The sequence below is a fragment of the Macrobrachium nipponense genome, chromosome 42 (genome assembly GCF_015104395.2).
Source record: "Macrobrachium nipponense isolate FS-2020 chromosome 42, ASM1510439v2, whole genome shotgun sequence".
Lineage (NCBI taxonomy): Eukaryota > Metazoa > Arthropoda > Malacostraca > Decapoda > Palaemonidae > Macrobrachium > Macrobrachium nipponense.
Genome location: NC_061103.1, coordinates 19,534,495 through 19,539,948, shown reverse-complemented (window position 1 = coordinate 19,539,948; position 5,454 = coordinate 19,534,495).

The window sequence follows — 5,454 nt, the reverse complement described above, 5'->3', positions numbered from 1 at the left end:
GGTGGCATTTGCCCATTCCAGAGTATGTCGATTAGCTCTAGTAGCCAGATGACTCCATCCTCCCCCATGTTTTTAAGGAGCTCTGCAGGTATTGTATCCACTCCAGGGGCCTTACCATTTCTCATCCTCTTGAGAGCATTTTTTACCTCCAGTGTTGTTGTCAGGTTCTGCATCCCCAACCACATCAAATTCTACATGCTCTTCAAAGTCATTGTTTTCGTTGTTTAGAAGTGTTTCAAAGTGATGTTTCCATCCTAATTCAATTTCTCGGGGTTCGATTAAAATTGTCCCATCCATAGGGTCTTTGATTACATAAGTGGGTGGTTGGCTTCCCTTTCTATAGTTTTTGGCGGTGCTATATATGAGTTTTCTGGTACCTTGGAGATCATTCCCAGATCTTCTCCTATTCTTTCCCATGTTTCTCTTTTTGTTTGAGCTTTTATTCTTTCCGTTTCTCTCTAGGCTTCTTTATAGTTATTGTGATCTTCCATGTTCAAAGTTTTCATTCATTTTCTGAAGAGTTTCATTTTGTTTGTAACAGCGGCCTTTAGTGTGGGGGTCCACAAAGCAGTTTGTTTTTTCCTCCTACCTCGAACTCTTTTCTTTTGCACTGTATTATTAGCAGCACCCACTACAGCCATTTTAAAGTGTCTCCATTTTTCATTTGGGTCATTGCTCTCCTGTTGCATTTGTTTGGCTCTACTTATTTCGTTCTGATATCTAACTAAGCACTCCTCTTCTCTCATATTCTCTAAAATAAATCTTTCTCTCACTTGGCTTTTAATTGGTTTGGGTTTTGTCATTTTTAATTTAATTAAGAGAAGCCTGTGATCTGAATCGAATGACACAGAGGGGATGCTTTTTACATCTCTGACCATATTTTTGTTATTTGTTATTGCCATATCAATCATTGATTTTTCAGTATATGCTCCTAAAGCCGAGTTCCATCGGTACCACGTCCACTTGTGGCTGTCTCTATGATTATAGAAAGGGTTCATAATGGACGTCTGGTTTAGTATACAAAAATCAATTGTTTTCTCCTTCTCTATTTCTGTCTCCAATGCTAAATGCTCCCAATATGCTCTCTATGCCTGTCCTGTCTTGCCCAATATGTCCATTCATATCTCCAATTATTAATGTATTCTCTACATATGGGACAGAATCTTTTACTTCTTGTAGATGTCTGTAGAATTCTTCCTTTTCTTCTTGAGGGCGGCCCTGCTGTGGTGCATACACCTGAATCATGCTGGCTTGAAACGTTCCTAACTTTAAGGAAATGCTAATAATCCTATCATGCTTGAATTCTAGATGACTAATTTTTCCAGCTAGCTCTTCACTCACAATAAAACCTACTCCGTGTCGTGCGGTTCTTCCACCTTTGTAAAATAATTGGTAATTGTTATGCAATAATTTTGTTCCTTCTCCTGGTAAATGAGTTTCACACAACCCCAAAATGACTATTTTTCTTTCCTCCATCATCATGATTACCTCATCCTCCTTACCTCTCAAAGTACTTAGACTAATTGTTCCTAATCTCAAAGATTTATTTCCCTGTCCATGTCCAATAACATTCCGAGTCAGGATGTGCCCGGGCATCCTTTAATCAATGGGTCTGTCCTGAAGTAAGTCGTGCGGTTCATGAGCAATTTATAGCAGCTCACCGGCTTGCTAGGCCTGTCGTGAGCCCTCAGAGCTGTTAATTTGTACCATCCGTAAGCCTATTGCTTCCTAAAAGGTCTTATGGTAGGTTTAAGCCACTGCACCTCTACAAGGTTACACAGCTCCTTGTCCCAATGTATGCTGGCCTTGGGACTCAGCGGAAAAAAATTAATAACAAAATTAATCACATCTCTAAGAGCTTCAAATTTAATCTCCAGTTTAATAAATTTCTGAGTACAGGTGAGTAAATAAAGAGACAGAGGCGAGGTAAGTTTAGCAGACTGAAGAGAGAGAAAGATATCATGCATACACAACTAGTGTTCCTTTCAAAATATCTGGAAAAGCATCTGCTTTTCAAAACTCCACTTCTTTCTGAAAAACCACAAAATACTTTGAAATTTTGCCGCGCTGATTCCCATTGTGGTCAGAAAAGATTTCATGATCTGCATCAGTTAAGAGAAATGAATGGATGAATGTATGATATTTAGGGCAAAAGCCCAGGCACTGGGGTCAAGAAGGTCATTCAGCGCCATAAAAGAGAAATGAGCTTAGTCTTTACATAAAAAACGAGTAGGTGTTGTACTGGCAACACATACAGAAATAAAATAGATAAAAGTTTTTATATTTCTGGAAATAGAGCATACCATTCAAATGTATTTGTACAGAAACCAGTTTAAAGAGAAAGGGGGCAATAAAACGGCTGATGCATGAGAAGAGATAAGCCTACTGAGAACTTTCCGCCAAAACATTAACGAGTTCTGATAATAAGACATCAAGCTCCCAGCATGATATTGTGAATCAAGATGAGGGAGGTGGGATCTGATTATTCAGGAAGCAAGGGAGGTGTGAGAGAAATTGGATGGATAAAGCCCCAAAAACCTCAGGAATAATTGAAGAAAGAAATGTAAAATCAAGTAGCCATCAAAGAAAGAATTTATACTAAATACATGGTATTGACAGAATCCTTTTCCACCCCACCTGAGGACTAGATCTAATTCTTCCTAACAAATATTGAACGAGTCGTCCTTTTTTACCTTAAGGTAACGGTTTGTTATTTGCACAAACTAAAAGCGCAAGCAAACTAGCAAATTCAAGGTATTAAAGATCCAAAATAGGTAGCCAGCAATACTAAAAAAAAAAAAAAAAAATTTGCTACAACAAAAAAATTGCAAAAAGGACTGTCAAAGTATGAATTATGTAAAAAGAGACTTTTTCTGCATCGTCCCCTGGTACGTCTTCTGTTGGTGTTTCGAGAATGGATGAAATCATTAATTTTCTGTAATGTTCTGGAACCCTAGTCAAGTATATTAATTTCATATAGACGCTTATTGTTGAGACTTAAATTGTTTAGTAAGATATTCGTGAAATGTTGGTGTATTCTATTAATGTTTAAAAGCATACTTATATAATTTTCTTAAGACATTTTTCGTAATCTGTTGTTCGAAATATTTAAGGTGGAGTTGGCAGAGATTATGCAATGTCTATCCAATGTGCACCAGAAATTTCAAGAAAGGAGGCAATTTGATAAGGAGCAGTCCATGTTTTGCAAAACAGACAAGACATCAGAAGAAGAGGAAGACAAGATTTAAGCATGGTAAGGCAAATCTCAAGACTTCACTCATCTCTCATAGATAGCAAAAAGATACAGTGCTTCTAGTTTTCTTTTGCTTCTGTGGAGGACCCATGCAAGGAACAATCCATGACTACCATTACCATGATTGCTAGAAGTTATCATCACCTCCTGGGAAACATCGTTATTCAAGTGTAGCAAATAAATTTTATATCTTATATAGTATACTTCATACTTTTAATAACACCAGGTATAAAGCCAATGCTTTTGAAGAACCCTAGCACACATTGTGACAAAAACCTTTGAATACACAGCACCAAGACTGCTCAGTAATTTGCTAAATTAAAAAAAAGAAGTGGACAATTGGAGATTTTAAAAACTAAATACTTATCCATTAAAAGGGATTTTGACGTAGGAAAAATCTATTTCTGGGCTCGGCCGTGTCGCTCCATGAAATATGTCTCCTTTAGCACTATTTCTAGTAAAATATTGCTATAATACCAGAGAAATGCTAAATTGGACTGTCAGAACTATCTGACTCGCTCACCTATATAAAAGGTGTCGGTATAATCTGGGGCGAGTGTTAATGTGACATAGAAAACAAACTATTCAAGAAATTTACAAACAGTACCTGAAGAACTAATTGAGGTCTGCAAAATTGAAAAAGAGATAAAAGACGATGAGGCCATTGTTCATCTCAAAAGAAAAAAATGCAAGAGAGAGGTACAGCAATAGTCAATAAAACAAAATTGTGAAAATACAGCCTTGAAGAAGTAATGAACCATATGAATTAAATATCTACAAGAGGAGAAAAATATAGAAAGATAGACATGAAACCTGTGCATTTTAAGAATATCAGTGATACACTTGAAAAATTGAAATAAAAAAATTCATAAATGAATAGAAGAATGAACTAAAGCAAATTGGGTAACAGGCATAATGTACGTATGTATAAATGAAAGAGGATATGGGGATAATTGGCAACCAAAATATTTTTTGGTATGTTTCAATCCTGAAAATTCTAGAGATTAGATAAGTTTGCATACAATGACAAGTTTGTGTAACACACTGCCAGACCAAACCACTATTTATTCGCCAGCAATAAACTTATAGCAAATGAGAAAATTCTAAACACAAACTGTAGAGGAAAAAATTTGGCAGAATCAAACTAAGACAAGTACATGTCTGTAGAAGGAAAATTACTTGCTCTTAGTCAGAATTGATAGGGGGGTTATCCGTCTTCAAGGGATTACAAAAGAATAGGTTTAATGTCAAACTAAATTATTAGCCTGTGATGATCGATAAAAATACTACAGGGAAATGCAAGAAAGCAAGCGTACAAGAAATTGATCCAAAAGAGAAAGTAATGAGATTCAAAACAAACTCCAGTAATAGTACTGTATTCCTCTGCATAATTCATGACTTACGCAATTTCTAAACTGATTATGTTGTTCATATGCATTTTTACCATTATTGTTTGAGCAAACCATTTGCTTTGTTATTCCCCAATCCTAGCACTCAAGGGTGCATCCCCACTACAGTAAAATGCCATAAAAAATGGTCAGAAACTTTAATCACACCGTTTATAACAAGTCAATGACCATAGAGAAGGACAAGGTCATTGGCAGTAATATGATTTATAAAAATTGAGCTTAAAGCCATTCAGTATTAAAGGCCATGTTTGAGAGAAATTCATATTAGTTTTTTTTATCAATTATATTTGTTTCAAACCAAAACCATTAATTTACAATAGTTCATGAGTACCTAGAGATTAGAAATCTGGGACTACTGGACCAATGACCACTGTTGGTTAAAGGCTGGTGGGTGCAAAACTTTCTTGACGTTAACAAGGGGTCATGATTTGAGCAGGGCCTTACCAAAGAGGCCATGGGTTATATTCCATTGTAAGAATTTGATACATATAAGAAACAGAGATTACAACCATAAGGTGACATAGCAGCAGGCACCTAGGCCTAGAGGTCATTGGTAAGTTTTTATGACAATGCTGATGAATATGATTCCCCGTACATTGTCTTTGGGTTGGAACAAAACTTGACCTATAGCTACCAGATAAGAGTAGTTATAAATCTATATATTTTCAGGTTACATCTCTCAAGGAAAAGTGGTGTTCTCATGATTTTACCATAGGCAACCTACATGTTGCCTTGTTTAGCACTGTATTCACATCCAAGTTGATTTGGATCTCATGATTCTTGACCTTTAGC